The sequence below is a fragment of the Amyelois transitella genome, chromosome 10 (genome assembly GCF_032362555.1).
Source record: "Amyelois transitella isolate CPQ chromosome 10, ilAmyTran1.1, whole genome shotgun sequence".
NCBI lineage: Eukaryota > Metazoa > Arthropoda > Insecta > Lepidoptera > Pyralidae > Amyelois > Amyelois transitella.
The window spans coordinates 7,942,659-7,964,727 of record NC_083513.1 but is presented as its reverse complement, the minus strand read 5'-3'; the positions used below and the strand labels follow the sequence as shown (position 1 = coordinate 7,964,727).

General features: G+C 33.7%; 1 protein-coding gene across 1 annotated transcript in view; it reads right to left on the bottom strand.

Moving 5' to 3' along the window:
• Positions 1–22,069, bottom strand: part of LOC106136403 (cadherin-99C) — a 142,249-nt gene that overhangs the window by 76,534 nt on the left and 43,646 nt on the right. Inside the window, exon 2 of the mRNA XM_013336946.2 lies at positions 9,635–9,675. The gene's annotated coding sequence lies outside the window, so the exon portion shown is untranslated. The remainder of the gene's footprint in view (positions 1–9,634; positions 9,676–22,069) is intronic.

Sequence of the window (22,069 nt, the reverse complement as noted above, 5' to 3'; positions counted from 1 at the left end):
GGTATCGATATATAGGATCTGTATGCAATGAGATAGAGATATCGACTGTGTCAAGTCACTACTGTGTTGTAGTTGTGTTTCGAATCATTTATTTGAGTAAGTAGGCACATTTTTACATAAACTCTTAAAACATTTCTTTGTGAATGTATGAAAAATGACAGCAGATCATAATTTTTTTGTGTGAAGTTTTCTTTGAGAGTTTAGGGGTAACTAAGAATGATACTTCGCTAAATTTTATATTATACATATATTCCATAAGCAAGTATGTATTCTATACTAGGCCAATTTGTTAACTCGCAAATTGAGAAAATAATGACATAAATTTGCTTTTAAGTGTAAACAAACAGAAAGTGGCAATATTTCCATAAAAAGACATTAATCTCTTAGTTTAGTCTTCATTAATTCTATCATTATCACCAAACTTTTAAGGTCAATAAAAAAAATAATTAAAGATGCGCCAAATAAGCGCACACCAACGATTCATCAAAAAGATATTTAAAAAACAAATATAGTAAGACGTGTGTGTATCACTCTTGTCCAAAAAGGGAATCGAACAGCGGTATCTGTAGTACAAATGACTTCTGAGGATTCGACTTTTTGCAATTTTTTACGCAATTGAATTTAAGGTTGAACTTCCAATTGCCTGTAACATATTACTGTATTTTCATGTCTCACAGAAAGTCTTGTTATTTTATTTAAAGCTAAATGATTTTGTTGACATTTATTTGATTTACGTCGCTCTCTTTTTATAATGAAGTACGTGATCACTGGAACTCTTATATCAACATAATTATTGATCGAACGGGTAAGGTCTACCAATGTACTTGGCCCGAAAATATATTTTTGTATGTATGTTTGCAAAAGGATAACTTACGAACAGTTTATTAAATTTTGAAAGTGTGTACGATCTTTCAATGGAATTGTTAAATGAGTAGGGCATCAAAATGAGTTAAGTAGATTTTGAGACATATACAAATTTTTAAATTTTTTTTACTGTTCACGAGGTCTCTGTTCGTAGCGAACGACTAGTTCGGCTACAAATAAAATAAACGTAATGTAAATCTGTGTCAGCTAAATTCATTCTACTGACAGTACATACACCAAATGCTACATATAGAAACCCACAAGCACTTTTGTTTGACACAAAAATCAAGAAATATTCATACTCCTCGCTTGTTCTCGCACAACCCTAAAGCTCAGTAAGCTCTCAGTGAACTTACCAAAAACTGGTTTGAAATTGGGACGACCAGAACGAGTCAATCCGGCCAATTAAAAAGTGCGTCCATGACAAACAGTGATGAAGATGATTACTGTATCGTCTTCTGATGATGATTGATTTTGAAGCAACAGGTACTGTTGATATAGAAGCAGGTCAATTTGCAGTTAATGTCATATAAGCAATTTTATAATTGTTTTGGTAATTTTTTTTAAACTTGTTTGTGTTGTACAATTCAGAGTCCATTTATCCCTTGCTTTACTTACTAGCGCTATTGGAAGGGTAGTGTTCGAATGTAAACAATTTTTATATTTATTTTTTGTCACTCTTTAGTAATTGCTTAATGGATATCAGGAAAATTTTGCCCACAGTCAGTTTCAACTAGGCAAATATATTTTTTAAGTCATCATAGTTCAGAACAGTTGCGCCTCAAATTGAAATAAACATACAAAAACCTCATTATTTTATAGCACACACGCCATATTCTTTGCATTACAAAAACGAGTTTTAATAACCCAATTAATTGTCCAATCATACGTAATTTAAGCATGTTTTAAACGGGCAAGTATGCGTGTCTGTGAAGTTATGTAAACCTCTTAAGCAGTTTAAATCACATTTTTTGCGTCAATTGATAAAATACATGGCATATTTCAACTGGTTTTATGTATCATTGGCGATGTCAGCAGCCATTAGCAAACACATTACTTTTATCTCTAATTTGATCTAGTAGATTTTGTCAGAAAAGTCGATCATGACCAGTGGGGAGTGAATTATAACCGGTATTTAATTTAATTAAATTTCGATGTAATGGTATGAACGGTTAATCAAATGCCTATTTTTTAAAAGATATATGAAGCCAAAAAGGTAACTTTAACACGTATAGTCCATTTCTTTAGGTGCTAAAAAAAAGGTAAACAATCTTGATATAAAACAAAATTAAAGAGCAACTTACGAGTAGGTATACCAGACTTACTAATATCTGCCGCGGATACATGTTCTCACAAAACATGGCGTCTTAATGATTTCCCATATCACGAATTGAGAAATGGATAATCCCAATAAAATTAAATATAATTTAACGTACAAACTCACTAATCAACTCAATGGCACGTCGTAAACGCCGCTCGAAGATAAAACCAAACACCGTTATGATGATGTAAGAGCAATAGCTAAACCATTTCTTTATAATTAAAATATTGACGAATTATAAACTGCTGGGACCGGTAACGGTCAAGATAGGAGTGTAACGGTAACCATCTTTTTATTGCAACTGAGAGTTCATCAAATTAATACGATATCAACGACAATCAGTGAGCAATGATACTCGTAATGTGTAAGATGTAAAAGATCCTTCTTGTAACGTGTACATTTCTTTTATCTCAGATGTTTCGAATTATGCATTACGTGCACGTTTAATGCCTGTATTATTTATAAATAGTATAATTCAACGCGAAAGTTTCAAATCAGTTTTTTTCTTTGAAATGATGTAATTTCCATTAAAAGATATTATATGTACTTAATTAAAAGGAAGAATTTCTAAAGACGTCATAGATGAAAATTTACCTAAAAGTTTTTTATTGCAAAAGTAAGAAGTGTAATAATAAAAACCCAGAACGCATGGCTTCTTAATGCAATTTCCTGAAACTGACAACTGTGTCTTCAAAATCAGATACCCCTATGCATATAAATAGAAGTGCCTTATAAAATTAAAATTTACGACGACACTCTAGCATAATGAAATATGAATCACACCTTTTATCAATTAAATTGAACAATCCCGTGGCAGACAATCAATTTTATGCAATTTATCGGCCCAATTACACATTCCCTTACTCCTTGCAACAGAAGCATTATCACTCGGATAGTCTGAACGAGGGCAAGTATACCGTTAGCCAAGGAACTGGCGTGAAAACATACGAATAACTTTTAGAAACGTTGCCGCTGCGATCGAAATTTAAACATTCATTTTTTGAATTTTATATAAGTACATATACAATACTCATTATAGTTTACATTGTATACAAACAAGGTTTACATTTAGCTGAAAGGCTTAATGGTTAAATTCAGATATAGTAACGGTTGCTAACCCATCGCCTAAAATAAGGCAACCAGATCTATATGAAAGCTAAATATGGCGGGGTTCTGGGGATTGAACTGGGAAAACTGCAAGATAAGAAGACGCAAAATAATTATTAGATAATTATGCACTTACTGTTGCCCGCGACTTCGTAAACATTGAACGCTTAGAAAATCTACCAATGAAGCTATCTTAACTTCATTGGGTATGTCTTTGACAATACGGTCATTATCACGCGTGTGCAATCAGAATATGATACCATATGTTTCAAGGCTTCCAAGTTTTGTTGTTACCTTATTAGCTTGGAAGTGCATGTTTCAATTGCGTTGATGGTGGTTTAGTGTAATGTTAAGAGAATGAGAAACCATTTGGTAGTCAATGAGCCAATTTATGTAGTTCAATGAAGTCGTTTAGATTTAAGTGTAAATGAATAAATTCTTAAGCAAATTGCGAAAACGCTTTGGAGCATTTTGATTTGTGCGCACGAAATGAATAATTTAAAGAATCTTACAAAAACTATCGAAAACAGTTATTTTGATTTTATTTTGCGTCCAGTAAACTAGAAAACTTAATCGATTGGCTACAGATGCCCGAGGGATTTTTTAATCATTTTCCAGTTCACTTGATTGGCTTTTGCGACCGGCGTGGGAGAATTTAATTCTCTGAAGCATTTATAAACGAGTATAGAAGAGATTTGGATGATGTTTGGCATTTCGTGCTGCAAGTCAAATCCTATCACTGTATAGTGATAGAAAAATTTCAACAAAATTTTGCTAACAGAACGTCAGAAAATTTATTTGAATACATCGACGAGATCGTTAAATTCACTTAGTCCTAGGTTCCAGATCGCACCAATCTTCTCATCAATGTGGGGTATTTCTATGGTTGAAATTTCTATTATTACTTAGTGTGGCTACGCTTCGCCCAACGATTTTTTTTATTTCTCTGATCAATACCCCAAATTGATGAAAATATTGGTGCAATATGGTACCTATAGGACTAAGTAAATTATTTTTTGGCTTTTAATACATAATTAACATCATTTATATAAAACTGATTAACATAAATTTTTGTTACTTCATGTTATCGTACCTATGACATTTATTCTTCAAACTCAAACAACATGGTTACTCAAATTACGTAAACAAATGTAAACAGTTGTAACCGGCCAATGCAGCACCATACTAATGCATTAGTAATGTAGTTACTACTTTTTTTACAGTGCTACATTCACTTTCAAAACATTAGTTGGTCGATCACGCACATTATGTAAAATGAGCAAGTTTTGAGAGCAATAGATGGTGTTATTTTTATTTTCGTCACCAAAAAGCTAATATAAACTTCGATTTTTCGCGAATACCTATTGACTTTATTAACTTTCTAAAAGTCTAAAGAATAAAGTATGTATGTAACGCAATGGGCTAAATAAACTTTTTTAGAACGCTGCAGCACTGGAGTAACGCTCATACATACAACAGAGCCAACAGTCTTGGAAAGACTGAAAGGCCACGTTCAGCTGTTACTGTTCAGCAGCTTATGATGGAATTGTGACTCGGATAGTGATAGGTTACTAGCCCATCGACTGCAAGAGACGACATCCATGGGAAAGATATGAATTGGTTCTATTATAAATTACCGGAAACCACACGGCATTCAGATGATAAACTAAATACCATTATATTCTTTTTGCAATTAAATTAAAAGATTTTTTCTATTTAACAGTAAGTAGTTTAAACAGTCACACGCAGAATAACTACAAGTTTTTATTAGCTTTTCGCAACGCGAACTCGATCTTTGACATCTTGAGAGTATATTTTTCATATCATTATTATATTTTAATGTACTCTTCATTAGCTATTTATTATGCTCGACTAGTACTGGTTGTACCGGCAAACGTAATAATTAATTCTATAAAAAATATATGTTGAGTGAACATGTTTGACCTTAATCAACTCTCTCTCTACCTATAGATGTCAATGCTGTTAACAAAAATTAAATCTTTACAAGTCATAAGTTGTAATTATAATTTAAATCAGAAGATGAATGGATGTGAGGTCAAAATTACATTTATTGATATAAGGTCAATTGCGGGCAGTTTGTGATGAAATTATTTTATTTTTTAATGTTCTACGATTACATCTATTTAAAGTGAAGGTATAGTGATTTATATTATTCACAATTCGGTTTTAATTTTCAGTGAATTACAGAGTATGTAATTCCGTCCGTATGGTGACACGAGATAATTTTATTAGCATTTAACTAATCACAATAAAACTGTTACACAGAGTCTAGTGAAGCAATCTACTGGTAAACTTACACAATAAAAGCTACAACAAGAAGAACACCAATCCGTCCCCAGATCACAAGACACTGTCTACAGCTAATATTCCATCCCAATCCCAGCTATATACTGTCCCAACCATATAGGAACCAAGGCGGAAACATCTGTCAGCAACTTACAGTAGTTTTTGCTCCATTCATACCTTGTAAATTTACACATATTGACAGTTGACACAAGATAAATCCTGGTTCTATACAATTTAATTGCGATTTCATGATTACACAAGTTTTTGTCTTCATCACAGCGATAATTTTATCATCTTCATTGCATTTGGTGTTTGTCGTTTTGATAAGTTTTTTAACTCAATACGATTTCCTGTATTCCCACCAAGAATACAACCAAATAGGCAGTTGTTTATCCTATTGAAGAAAGTATAATGCCAATTAACTGTGATTCACGATAATTCGTAAAACTTTGTAGAATAGAACAGAGAAATAATTTTGTGAAACACTTTTTGGACCACTAAGTACATCATAATTCTTTTATAGCTTTGATCCTGGTTATAAGTGACGGAAGGGAAGGGTTTCCAGAAACCCTTCTATTGTCTCAAGATCTTTCACCATTATACTGTCTGTACGCATATGACCAGAATCCAAGGAGAGGATTTTGGTTGAAGAATTTTTTTTAATCTCTTTTTTTTATGAAATCTTTCGTATTTCGTGCAAATATATTGTCATATTCCTCAGTTTCTTAATATTTCTTCAAAATTCATAAAACACTCGCAAGCTTTGCCGGTATTTCACATGTTGATTACATTAAAGCTTGCAAAAAAAAGTGCAGTTTAATACTTATTACACCTTATGCAAGAAACCTGTTATCATTAAATTAAACATGAGGTTGTTTCAATATTTTTGACCTACATCGACCATGCAAAAATTTATAAGTAATGTAAAGGTTGCGTGTTAAACATTTCAGCAATTCTTTTGATCAAAATAAAGAGCTATTTAGAATTACAATACCTTATTAAAGACTACTAACTAGATAACTAGACTATAAAAATTATATATTTGTTTATAATAGTGACCATTAGATGAACAGGAATCGAAAAAAACCTAGGGCATCAACGAAAACTGGATGATTGATTATTACAACCAAAATAGGAAAAACGACTTGCCTGTCAAAACATAAAAATAAACCTCTAAGGTTAAGCAAAAATTACAAAAAAAAGAGACTCCTATGAATTATCAAACACACGCGTCCCAATCAAAACATTTACATATCACGACATTTACAGTTATAACTCGAGTCTCGTACAATACTAACGCCAGCTCAAATTAGTTATTCTACGGGCGTACTGGTTACGGTAACCAATTTATACAACACACAACGGTTAGCGAGTTACCCTAGAGGCAGAATTTGTAACAAGCGCGAAATGTTCTGATAGCCGATTGTAAAGATAACGAGAGCAAACAATGCTACGGGTAAACGCCAATAGCAGATGCTGGGAGAGCACGAAGGAACGTTCTTAGAGCATATTGCTTTTAGGTTTGAAACATCGAATTGCAGTACGAATAATTTGAATAACTCATATATGAAGTCCTAGAAAGCGTTAATAAACATTAAACCCGTTAACTCCCAAAACTGGGTTATTTTCGAAAATCCTCTCTAAGATTGATAGATAAAACTCTTCATTACATACATACATATAATCACGTCTATATCCCTTGCGGGGTAGACAGAGCCTACAGTCTTGTAAAGACTGATAGGCCACGTTCAGCTATTTGACTTTAAGATAGGATTGAGATTCAAATAGTAACAGGTTGCTAGCCCATCGCCTAAAAGAAGAATCCCAAGTTTATAAGCCTACCCCTTAGTCGGCTTTTACGACATCCATGGGAAAGAGATGGAGTGGTCCCAATTCTTTTTTGTATTGGTGCCGGGAACCACACGGCACTCATTACATCATAAGAGTAAAACATACAAAACAACACAAAATAGACAGAGATGGTACAAAGGTGGACTTATCGCTAATGCAATCTCTTCCAGTCAACCTTTTGGTGAAAAGAAAACCAAACAGGAGATTGGCGTTGTCTTATTGCACCCCGAAGCCACATAAGGCCACACATACCCGACATACCAAATTTTAAATTTCTAGACCTAGTAGTTTGGGCTGTGCGTTGTCAGTCAGTCACTTAGTAACAGAAGAGTACAACAAAATCAGAGTCGAGAATATCGAGATTTAACCACAGAAGATAGCTTTTATAGGTTCTTTAAAATAAATAAAATTTAGTCATAACGCTCCTAGCAAAGTCCCGTTCGCATTGTCGCCTTTTTGGAGAGGAGCAGGTAAAATTTTTTGAAGTCTACTAGATTTTACTCTCAGTAAATATCACCTATCAGTACTCTCCCTTATCTTGTTGATCTGGCGAATGTGTGCACTAAGTGGTCGGTCAATTTACTAAAACTATAGACCTTCGACGATGTAACGGGTACATAATTTGAAGTTTATCTAGAGTCATGCAACACTTTTGGTAGTATACTTACTACTGTTTTCAAGCCCTACAGGTATTGATATTACATAGTAGTTTGCGAACAGTATTTTGGACTTGATAACATCAAGCCTTACAAACTGAAGACTTCTTCGAAGAGTAAGAAAAATAAGATAATATTTTCTCAAATGGAACCTAGATTTACAAGAATTTTACGTATTATAAAAAGTGAATCAGCAACTGATAAACATACACAATGCCCTACAATTAACACAGTTTATTTATTTCTCAATCTAATTCAAATAACATTTTGCCGCAAAATTTATACACGTATTAGATACTGTCATCGAATGAAACGATAAATGATCTTAATCCAATTATAAATGGAAACAAAGCTATACTAGTAAATGATAACCAGAGAATATGACAGTACAAAATTATAAACAACCTGTTCTGTGCATAAGTTTCTACTTTAGAATAATGTTTTATTCACGCTGCGGTGGTAAATGGGGCATTGCTTACTAGAAGGTGGACCAAAAATTACAACTTGGTATACGTGGAATTAAACCAAGACCACTAACAAAACAAAAGAACCCTGCTCGTATAAATATTGTCCACATTTTTGCACAAGCGGAAGAATTAGTGTAATATGAAGCTACCGTAGAAGACAAAACATCTAAAGAAATCCGAGCAAGCTTTTGTGTCAGAATAATTTCCAAACCAGAGACCTTTTTAGTATCTTGAACCTAAACAAAATATGTTTTGATGTTTATGGCAAGACGTGTGCGCTTAATGGAGATGCGTTAAGAATAATTTCGTAACTAAGTACTAACGGAGTGTCAATGTAGATTAAGAGAACTCAAAATATTCTATTAATGACAGAACATACGCCGCACACTATGTATTGATTCAAATGTAAATTCAGTCTTAGATGTTGCCTAACGTTTAAATGTGGCTTTGGTTAAAACCTGTCGAATGATCGTGAATCAAGATGCAATCGAGCATTCCAAATACACGTCCAAAACTCAGTCATCCCATCGTTAATCCATTCAATAAATTGACATATAGCTAGGATTATAATATGAACATGACACAGGTTTGTTAAAGTGAATATTCTAAGTCCGATTTTGATACGAAAAGACATGGAATTATTTTCCAGCCTGCCTTAAAATATCTTACCTAAAAAAAAATTGAATTTACCAACAGAATTTTTTTTTTCCTTTGATTCGCCTAAGACGTGTATTTCTTTTTTTTTCTAGTTAAATCAGGCATTGATGACAAAAGAAAAATAGATATAGAGGACCCCGATGCACTAAAAAATACTCTTATTACGACTATCACCAAAACACCTAACATTTAGATACTCTATCATCAATAAGATTTCGTGTCAAAATAATTTAATGTCTTACTTAACGTGCGTGGGTAGCCAACTAATTCCCTCTTTGAGCCACACCCAAAGCTCAACAGGGCATTCATCCATATAGATTGTCGATTAAATACCAGAATTGGTCTATTATGTGCATGGCACAAACATGTTCGTTTGCACAAGAAAATTTACATTCAAAACTTACCTAAAAGACGTTTTCTGTTCTCATAATCTTAGCTCCATTATCTGAAACAATAAATGAATATGTTAATTTTGATCGATTTTTCGATTTGGTTTTATTGCATTGATCAAGGTAGCCTTTTTCGGCAATATTAGCTATTAAGTGCTATAAATTGAAATTATATGCAAACATAATTAATATTAAATACTTAAAAACTGATGCATAGTTTAGAGTATTTTTAAATATCTGTCTTGATCTCAGGAAAGTTTTTAAGTCGCGCACAAGTGGCTTACTAGATATAATTATTTAAAATTTTATTGAGCCTAAATAGTACAATCGGTGGACTAAATGCTTATACAATTCTCTACCAGTCAACCTTTATAAATAGCAAATAGATAAACAATCCGAAATCAATAGGAGACAAAAAAAAAATACACTGATGTTTTATTATACATATTAATAATATACATCATAACATCAACTTCTTCAAAGGGCCTCTACGTCATATCTATGAGGAGATATATAAACGTACATAAAAATTATACACATAAATAAGATATGATGAATCATTTCGCTGTTTGCTTTTTGAGGAAGAAATAATTAACTCTTCCCTTAAAATTGTCCCTTTTGGATATCCGTCCGAGGTAAGAAAGTCCAGAGTTTTATAGTTATAACTGCTGAAATAAAATTTATTGCCATGATTTCTATGACCCCACCTGAGGAGTGATAAAAATGTTTGCAGAAACTGATTTACTGCGCCATATCCGTTGCATGTCATAAATGATGCTGCTTTAAGTCTATTGCTTAAAGTACAATTGGAAGCCATATAACAACGAAAGACTCTCTCATCTTCACAATCCTATTGAGAATAAATGTATTTATTGTATTCTTTAAACAGTTACAATGGCATCAGCAAACGTGTCCTGTTTAGCGAATGTCGTTTTCGCAAAGCCTTTTTTATTTATACTTTTAGTCCTACATGATGGGAGGTCATTATCACGTGATCCCAATACTATCTCTTTATCTAATTTTGAAGTAGTGCTAAAGCGTTTATATTAGTTATAATGTTTTTACTATTTCGCCAAACTATCTTCACTCTTTCTATGATACCACTGGAAGAAAATTAAATATAATAAAATTATAGCAAGAGGATATACCTTTTCTCACTATTATTGAGAACAACTTTTCCTATCAAGTGAGAACATTGACATTACTCGTATATTCATATATTCTTGACATTGAGCTACCGTTGTGCGTAACAACCTATGATAAGCCTGTTATTTTACGGTGTCATTCGCAGGGTCAATATCCAAATATAATACAGGCACCAGCGTACCATTTAGCATCATAAAACACTTTTGTCAGCTTTATAGCATACCGAATATAGTAAATCTACGACGCGAAGTGAATGCGTTTGTTCTTAATCTTTCCGATCACGTCCACGCCAAGAATCCTGCTATTTGAAAATATAATGCGAATAATGCCTTGTACGGGTAAACACTGTGTTATTGCCGCTTAATATTGAAGAAAATAAGTGTCATTAGGTAATCTTATATTAACAATTGTAGATGAAAAACGCATCAATTAAGGCTGATACTGAATATTATCTTATGATCATCATATCAACCTATGATTAACTGAACACCAATTTCGACATTAAAGCCATCGGCTGAAAGTAATCATCGAGACTGTTAACTCTACCAATCTTGTAAAAGTATATCTTTTACAAGATTGGTAGAGTTAACAGTCTCGATGTACAAATGAAACATATGAAAATTGTAACTAAAATCATTTCACACACACATACACATACAATTTATCTTACAGAAAATATAGATGAACAAACGCTTTGATTTGTGAAATATTTGTTAAACGATATGTTACCTGAGATCGAGGTTCATTTCGTGATCGCCATTACAAGAGCAACACGAGATGTAAACAATTGCATACAGCAATCACTAATACGTAGCCTCTTTTGGAAACTCTTAGATAATAAATCACAGGTAATACACAGAAGATTGTAGACATTATTTCTCCACACACAAAATTATGGATGAAATAAGGCAATTTGCTGTGTTGTAAACGTAACGAGTACTTGCTAAAATGGCGTTTAAAACTTGCTAACAGTGTTAACTCTGCCTACAACAACATAAAGGAAAATCGATATGTCAGGGTATTTATATTACATTATTAAATTACCATTTAAAAGTATGGAAGGGGGACATGTTTATAGTTAGGAATGATTTTGATGGTAAAATAAGCTTTACTTACTGAATGATGGGAGATTGGAAGACTTTTAACACCCAACAATAGTTGATTCTAAGCATTTTCTTCTTTAATAACAATCGTGCCCTTTATAACTTTGGTCTTAGCAAATCTCCTTTAGTTATGGATATCCTAAGCCTGAGTAATTTTTATCATCAACGTAATGGTCACTTACCGTGATAAAAAAATAAGAAAAACACAAATGAGTATCATTGCATCACCACCATTGTAACACAAGCATCATTGCCAAGTTACTTTTTACTAAAGACAGTCTTGTCTAAAGACAAGTATAATCTGCTAGTAACTTTAATTTACGTCAGTGATGTGGCTTCGTGCTTTTGTTATTTCCTCATATAAATTATGCTTACAGAATCTGTTCCTCATTCATGACTTTCCCATTTGGGGTGATGCAGAAGTTGTATTTGTTTAATACTTGAGAGAAAACGATGGATTGGGTAAGACTTATTTTAGAAAATACATTCTGAATTTAAAGACTATTCAAATCAATATTAATTATTAGTTCATATAAATTTGAAACAATACGAAATGTACAAAAAGACATAAACAAAGTCCAGGAAACTTTTAAGGCAGTCAAACACGAACATTGAAATAACAGATTTCTTAATGCATATTTCAATCACCCATTCATTTTCAGTTGGTCAATATGCCAATTTAACTAGGTGCTAAAACTAATACTTACAGAGTCAATTCAAACAGAAATATACAAGTGATAAATGTGGAAATAGCTGCTGGCTAATCTAACACAATTGATTGACTGACTAGTTGCAAAAATAATGTTGAATGTTTTCTACAAGAGCAACATTTTGTTATAGCGTATGTTTAAGTAGTAGTTAAGCAACTATTTATATTGGCACTTTAGGTATGGAGGTAAGTTTATGTCGAAGAAATTTAAGAATGATTTCTCTTTCCCGACGGTAATCCCGGCTACATCCCAACCTCTCTAGAGAGGAGACGGTGGTGTGCCTTTGTACCGTGAACCTGGATTTCGTGAGCCATTTTTAATTGCTTACCTGCTTATATTTAAAAGATATTGAATTTGATATTCATCTTTTTGCCGTGTGGTTCCCGGCACCAATAAAAAAAAAGAATAGGACCACTTCATCTCGTTCCCAAGGATGTCGTAAAAGGTGACTAAGGGATAGGCTTATAAACATGGGATTCTTCTTTTAGGCGATGGGCCAGCAACCTGTCACTATTTGAATCTCAATTCCATCATAAAGCCAAACAGCTGAACGTGGCCTATCAGTCTTTTCAAGACTGTTGGCTTTGTCTACCCCGCAAGGGATATAGACGTGATTATATGTATGTATGTATGTATCTTTGTGTTGCTTTGAGTTCTGGTCCTATTGGCTGTGTCGACTTCATTAGGAATAAAGGCGTGTTATGTGTGTTTTAAATGTATGTACCCAAATAGCAAAAAAATCTCATGTTATGACCTCATGTGAACTTGATCATGCCGTGTAGAGTTTCTAGAAGACATATGATACTGCACAGAGGTCAGTCATCAGTAGAGATTGATTACGGAAAAGTAAACCTTAATAGCATACAATATTTTAATGCTTATGCTTGGTTCCCTTCTAATGATTTCTGTAATGATCGACGTTTAATATCTTTCGTTCTGTTTACTGATTTCTAGCGAACCGAATGAGACAACTGCTCGGAATAGCTTTATTTTTTTTAAGGATTAGTACTGTTAAAACCATTAATAATTTTTTTAATGTTTGGATACAGAGAACATTTTGATTTAGTAGACTTTGTGCAACTGTAGGTAAAGGAAAAACGTACTCGTAACATTTGGTACAGGAGCAATTTTTGTAAAACATGAATGAAATTATGACTCTTTATGGAGACTAAAAAATATATTAATAAGGAATATTAAATTTTAGCAGCCGTTCATATTTTACAGTTTGTATGTATTCTTTTTTTTTTTGTATAATAGTAAAAAGTAAAGAATCCATTGAAGAGTCCATTGCTCCGTATTATTAATGTTTGCTTTGAAAACTTAATTCGTTTTTCAAACCTTAATGGTAATCCAACACAATTGTCATTTAACACATAAACAGCTCAACAGTTAGTTTACCGTAATATGTACATATTACAATTTAGCCTTACGAAACCCGACTAAACTTAAATAGCTTTAACACGACTTTACGTAACATCTTATCGGGACCACCATGGAATTCTCGACAGAATGTATGAGAGAGAACATTACTTCAATCAAACGTCCAATAAAACATCTCAAAGCACGAGGAAGCTTAAGGTAAGTCAAAGAAATTCATGATATTACATATATTTTCATTAATTACCCTTTCAGAAGCCACAGTTTAAAATGCCGTCGTAATCATGAGACTAAGGAACGTGAGACGCGGCAGAGGAATCCATGAATGTTAGAACAATAACATGGATACCTATGGTCGATGATTACTTATAGTATTCAACAGCATATCAACCTACCCAAATTCACTGCATATTCGCCTCTATTACCGGACCATAGAGTTCTCTAACTGTACAAATTAATGGGTAAAATAAAAACTATGAACGTAGAATACTGGAAAAAACTATGAATGTAGAAGAGAGTTAAGATGATCAACGCTAGCCTCTGGGGATTAATTTTCATACAATGCCCTAGCAATCTTTATTCTACCATTCTGCATCAAGACAAAAACACGGTTTTCAGAGCGTTTCGTTCTCACAAAACTCACTTTTCAATCCCTATTCCACTTTGAAATAGGATCAGGCTGGTTAAATCTGATTAATCAAATATAGACGTTATTACAACAGAATAAAATGTCATTGTGGTAGGCAAAAGTGGAGCACACAGGATGTTTCTGATACAATTGCCTGTTGTGGTCAGATTTCCTAACAGCAAGTAAAACCGCATAATTTTATTACGACAAAGTGAGAAATGTATCCAGGAATTTAAGAATACTTGCATAATTCGACACGGCTCGGTTTCATTTTGCAAATTACTTGTTCACACGATTTGTGCAAATTTAGATTTTTTAATGAACACGACTATTATTTATTTTTTAATGTATTATGGCCGTATCTTCGTTCGCATAAATTTCTTGTTCCCAAGATCTGCTTCTTAAGTACTCAAATACAATTCAGCGTCTTTGAACAAGTAAGTTTTGGCTGTATACCTATCAGCCACTAAATAATTATTAGTTAAGAGAAATACGCTATTTTTTTAAACAATACTGAAATATAATAAAACGTGCATAGTTACCAAATAAAATGGCTGTGACATACAGACCGTAATGACGCAACTGTAAAGGTTCTTTCTGTTTTAGTCATTATGTTACGGAACCTTAAAAAAGGTTGAATAAATGTATGAAGGTATTTACACTGATGATAAATTCACATTGTTCCGGTTAAACTAAGATTATCTATATCGTCGTTCAGCCCGAACAATGTTTTGTATAAGAAAGCAAATCACTGGTCAATAAGGCGACGATAGTTCGAACTCATTAGGTTTTATATCAATAAAACATCAAGTATGTCGGTCCGTTACACGCACAAAAAGCCATAGTGGGTCATTGGCACAGTACAAGCGCAGACGCAGACTCAACGCGCCTCATCTTTGAACCGTTGTTGCCAACAATCTTCGATGAAAAAGCGCAAAATTGAACATAAAATGGCGCCATTAGCAAAACAAACGCTAAAGAGTACTTTACTTACATTGAAGAGCAAGCAAAGATGTCTGGTCGTTTTAGGAAATAATTTTTAGTCGCCTCCTTTAAGTAAAAAAACTAAAAACTAAGATTTCTCTTGACTACATTAAGATTAAATTCATTTTACATTGATTACATTAAGATTAAAAACGAACTTCAGACACGAACATGGTCGAATAAAGGCTAGATTTAGCGCCGTATGCGCTAAGTTGGCAACACCTCTTTTCAACTCGTTTCGTAACGGTGGTGTTCAGTTTTTCTCAAATCTTTTGTCTGGTCGGCCCTTATGTGACATAGTTTGAGAAGTGAACAATTTCCTCAAAATAGCCACAATTGTATTGACTAACTATGTTTTCAACATAACCTGGATAGAAATTTAAATGCATGTTACGTCTCTCATATTTTTTTGAAAAACAAACGTTATTTCATTTTCTACTTGATGGCAACTCTGCAATGAATATTTATGTGTTTTGCGTATTGCGTCTATGAATCGGTTCGATATTTTAAAGATACTATATAGATACAGAAGATATTAATTTGTCTTAGAATTTGAACACTTGATAAGAAGATTAACCATGCTAATTATACTGTAGAAGTAGTAGGAAAAACAATAAGACTGAAACGTGAAGACCAGAATGAAGAATGCTGTCCCCCGATTACTCCCCATTTTCCCCGTATTCAGAATACGCGATAACGAGAGATTTTAATTATAGGTCGCGCGGTGGTTAAAGAACGCTCGGCAAAAATAGTGGGGGCAATCGGCGCATGTGTACATTCGCGCTCAAAAATGCTAAGGGAAATGTTTTTTTTATTTATTTAATACTAGCTGTTGTCCCGCAATTTCGCCCGCGTGATTTTCCAAAAAAAAAGTAGCCTATGTTTTAACTCAGTTATTTAATTATATCCATATCTTATAATATTAGTATGGATTTTGTGCCTTATAAATACTTATAATCCCTACTTATATTATAAATGCGAAAGTGTGTATCCCTACTTATATTATAAATGCAAAAGTGTGTATGTGTAAATTTTATTTTTTGGCATTTGTTCCCATACTATTAATACGATAAAACAATCTGTACGCAACAGTACCCAAGAGACACGGGACGCGCGAACTCAACGCGGGAAGTAAAGAGTGACTAATCCACCAATACGTGTCGCCGTCGGCGCACACCCGCCCCCCCTCTCTCCTCGTCGCACCTAATAGACCTAAAATTTGATCACTGCGCATGCCCCTTCTACTTTTGCCGAGCGTTCTTAAACCACCGCGCGACCTATACTTATATCTTGGAATGTTCCTGAGAGAAAATATTCCGCGTGTCAATTACCGTAATATCCATTATAGATTCCCCATAACTTTATCAAGTCCCTGCATCTTTGTCTTAGAAATACTCATTTAATCTCAAGTTAAATCAATTGCAAGTACTATCTTATGAACGGGGCCAGAACAAAAGCAGGCTTATCTCATAAAGGGCACGAACGGTAAATCACAATACATTTACCTAAATAGAATTTGAGCAGATTAAGGGCATTGTTACGGTTAAAACGACACTATTGTAGGAAATAGCACTAATATATAGGCTGACCACATACTAAAAGATCATTTTGTAGCTATTGTTACATCGGTCAGCGAATTAATTTTATATGAATTAAACCATATGTTTATATATCGTTACTGACGACAGGCAACACCCAGCCCAAACTGCTTGAAATTTAGCATTAAGTTACTTGTAGTTAGTTTAGATGATGACAAAAGATGTCCTGAAATTGCCGCGGGAACGGAAATCGCGGGGACTTTTCTTAGGAAGAATTAGGTTCTTATGTTTAAGTCGTGTACTGATGACGTTTCTTAACCTATTTGAACACACAAATATAATTGTAAGTAAGAAAAATAAGTAGAAAGACTTTCGTCGACGTAGACACACTTTCCAGAGAAATTTACATACCAAACGATAAAAAGATTCATCTGCCTTATACAAGCAGCAGGTAATTTAGTGTATGCTCAGCCTTAGATGATACATTTGCATATTCGGTATATTAGAAGGACAATTTGATTCAAACGAGGCGAATGAACTCTACACAATACAAACATTTACACACAAAAATACCTTTTCATTGTTGCCATAACAATTTGTAAAATACAAAGTTTCTGGTATGATTTTCAACAATATCGTAATTTGGTATAGATCATTGGCTATCAATACGATAAATTGGGTATTTTTATTTAAATGGTATGGGCGCTGAACTAAGTGTGAATGTGTAGACTTCATAGTTATTCTCTTATTCTAATTATCATTATCGGTCGGTATCCATATTCTAAATGACGATGTCTGTTTTTTACGATTATGATGACATTTTGTATTACTTAGTATAGTTTAGCTTTCACGCGCGAAACGTACCCCTGGTCCTTTTCCTTACCCCATACTATATGTACCTACCTATGCAAAATTTCACGGTGATCGGTTCAGTGGTATTAACGTGGAAGACGAACTAACAAACACCACATATAGGTACTTTTTTAAATTTATAATATTAGTATGGTTAGTAATATGAGTATAGCGAAAAGCCGCTGGTAAAAGCTTGTAGGAAATACATTAGACATTTGAAACCCTAGTGTCATTGCAATGGTATCAATGAATCAACTTACTATGCAAATCGCTCAAGTCAATTTTAATGTGCAACGTAAACACAGCGTCACGATAACTTAATAAACGATTACAATAACTGTGCTGCGTTCCGTTTCAGTTATAAATAATAAATTTATTCGCAACAAATCCGTCACAATGTTTTGTTCCCGCTCACGCGCTCGTGGAACGGAACGGGGCCGACAGGACCGGTCTTCAAGGGCCGGGCTATAAACTGCTGGGTTTGAAACTATAAAATGTGTGCAAAGTGATGTTCACATTGTACTCTTACTCATAGTAGCGCCTTCATATCCGGGTGTTAAGGTACCTACGTTAGGGGCAGTCACACATGCGCGAATATAAAATGCGCGGGCTACAATTAATGAAGACTGATGAAAGCTGATGCTGAACCATGGAACCAATGCTCTTGTATTGATGACTTGTGAACAATTTAAAGGATATTCTGGCAAAAGTCAGGTCAACATTCGCCAAAATCGACGAGCTTGGAAAGTAGGTGAAACGAAAGAAGTTTGCAAGAATCATGACAAGCGGAAAGACGTAGACTCTGCCTGCCCCTCCGGAAAATGTATTTAAAAGTACTTTTTTGTGTGTATGATTGCGATGGCGTCCAATGGCTTCAATTTAACAGGTTATCACGACATGCTGTGTCATTCTCGTACGAAGATATCTCAATGTTGCTAACTATTGAACCTCTGACGTGACGTGACTGACTTCACGCACGAGTTCAGAAATTCTTTGCTTTCCGAATATGTTTGCTTGGGAGGTATGTAGATTTGTGCGTAAAAGGAATGCTTAAGTTAAGGCGTAAAGGAAGAATAATAAAAGTACCAGAAGTGACGCTGGCGCAGGTTCAATGAGTTCTTTTGTATTGATTTCTACCGTCAGATTCTACTAATTTAATTTCTTTATGAATATGATATATGTATATAGTTAACTTAACTATTTGAATAGTTACTCAAACACTACATCATTTTTGTCACAATTTGAAAATCGATGAAAATTTTACCCAACAGTCGATATGAGATGAAATGAATGTAATTAGCATTAAAGTTATGTGTGTAGCTTAAAGGCTCTTTAAACATTTTAATAAATATGCTGCATTTTAGGTGATCCATAAATGCTCTGACATGAGGTATTAGAATTACTTAGGCCGTGATTACTATACTAAATTCAGTTTACAGCATACCTGCAGCTTTAGAACAGAGCTATATAACATGAATCGACAGTATGGTTGCCGGAATAGTACAAGTAACTGTAAAGATAAACTTCCACTGTATGCCTCTTCAGTAAATGTTATGGGCTATATTTACAATGATCATAAGTCTTCATTGTTTTGAGTTAGTTGCTGCGCATTAAATTATCACCCCGCATTGACTTCTACCGCACTTTTATTAAACTTCTAATTGTAACCTTAGTAATGTTCAAGCCTTGCTAAACTTCCCGACTACTTGTAACAATTAATTTTATGTGGCCTTAATTGAAATACAACCTACGGTTAATAATTTACTACCTACGTATTTTATGATTGAAACATAAACTGGAACATTAATTAGGGATGTTATTACTATGTTCTTATTAACATATTCGTCTGGATTTGGATAAGTCTCTATTATATAACCATTTTAGAAGCGTACAGACGGCATGACACGCAAAAATAATAGACTTTATTTACTAGAAAAGCATGTTTTATGTTTTCAAAAAGAAAAATAAATATGAGACATAATAATATGCCTTGCTTACGTTCGTGAAAAGAGTCCAGAGCAAATTTTTACATCTGACTACAACATAAAAATTTATATTTGAAACAATATCGCACGTTTAATTGTTTGTAAACTCTTTATTGCACATAAAAATAAATAAATCAAATTACAAAACAGTTATTGGGAGAAGAATATGTACAATGGCGGACTTATCCCCAAAGGGATTTCTTCCAGTCAACCAAACTGTACTTAATTCGTACTTATTTTTATTGTTCGTCTTGTAAGAGTCAAAATTGTAAATTCAATAAGCCAAAATGTATTACTTCAGACGAAATAAAACCCTTAGATGGGCATTAGATAAAGACTCTTACACACAAAATTACATATTAAGGTTATTATAATCCATAAAGAGGAATCTGGAATGTTCAAAACCACGTCGTGATTGTCCAATGGGCCCGCAATTAAGACTGTAACAAGTCTTTTGACGGAAACCCTCTTAGTCCAGCAGTCTTCAATCATCGTGACTGCGAGACGTGAATACAGCCCACCCAACCGGCGGATAACAGTATCACTGTAATGGCTTGTGGTACAAGTCATAAAATGTTAGCTAATTGGTGGTTCGTAGTTGTAATGGTGACTATTATGCGCCTTATATTGATTGTGATAATTCCCTGATCTTCCACTTCTATAGTCGTTGGTTATATCGAAGTTGTTCTAAGGGATAAAGAATATAGAATAGTAAAAAAATTGACTTGTTTTATCTTGAGAAATTCGTATGATCTACTTACAAATGCATAGATTTTCATTTGTCAAGATCCTTGCTTACTTCTTTTGATTCAAATGCACTAATATAACCAACTTCACTCAACTTGCCACAGTCCTTAAATACATTCTTCGCTTCATCCACATTCATCACTCTTCATGCAAGCTCGTCGGTTAACGTCAAAATAAACATATAAACATTTCGGTCATCCTCTCGTGAATTAAGTCTGAATAATACTAGACCCATTGGTTTCTTAAAGTTGAGTTCACTTATTAATTTGTGTACACGAGTAACTTGATAAGTAAGACATCTGACAAGATAAGTTCTATTGTTAGATTACTTAACAAGACGTATTAAATTATCTAACAGATAATGTATCTAATCATTATAATATAGAAACAGTACAGCTTTGATAACATTCAAGTCTTATGAATCCATACATTCAATCTTAACATTAAAAAGACTTTAGGTCTTCGACAGTAGATTTTAGTCAAAATATAGTTGAAAACAAACTCGGGTATAGGTGAAATTAATATAAAGCTTGTAAAAACACAAAGCCTTCTGGACTTGTACAAACTTTCCTTATATTTCTCGTCTTTACGGAGAAAACAAAGCTAATGGTAAAAATAAACATTAGACAGTTAAACAAATACAGAGAAAGCCCCATTATCAATCACTACTTGTCAGGAGCGTTGTAGCATTTGCAGTTATAAAGTCGGCAATCTATAAAATTACGTATTTATATCCTACACTTTGATAGATCGTTACGAAACGATCAACCAGCAATTTATTTGGGCTAGGTAAATCAACATCATAAATACCATGGAACCTGTTATCAAGCATTCCTAAGAAAATCTAAGGCAAGCTAGATCGTTGTAAAAACTTGCCTCCGTACGGGCCTACGGCATAGATACTATAGATAGTTAATGCAAGCTTAGTGCAGATTGGCCACAATACAGTTAGATCACAACTAGGTAGGTACCTAAGTATATAATAGTAAAAAAAAATTGTTCCATATTTGAAATATAGTATCTAATTAAACATTGAAACAAACACAAAATTTAAATTGATTCTTTAACCCTGTTAAAAGGATTTTGTGCCCCAAAGAAAAAAGATATTGTTTGAAGAAAGTTAAAATAAATATTATTTTATCTAAGCTGAAAAGTTTAAGACATGCCTATGGTGCTAGTAATTATCTGAAAACCGAGGAACAAATCTTACGCAGTGACCAAAGTACACTGTGACCAAACTGCACTGATCCTACATTAATAAAAACATGTTACCTATTGCTAATCGGTGGCTAGGGCCTGGAATCACGTAGACGAACAAAAACTATCACGCTATTGAAAATTATCGGTACTGCATGAAAGCAGGTGTCTAGAAACCAGCTT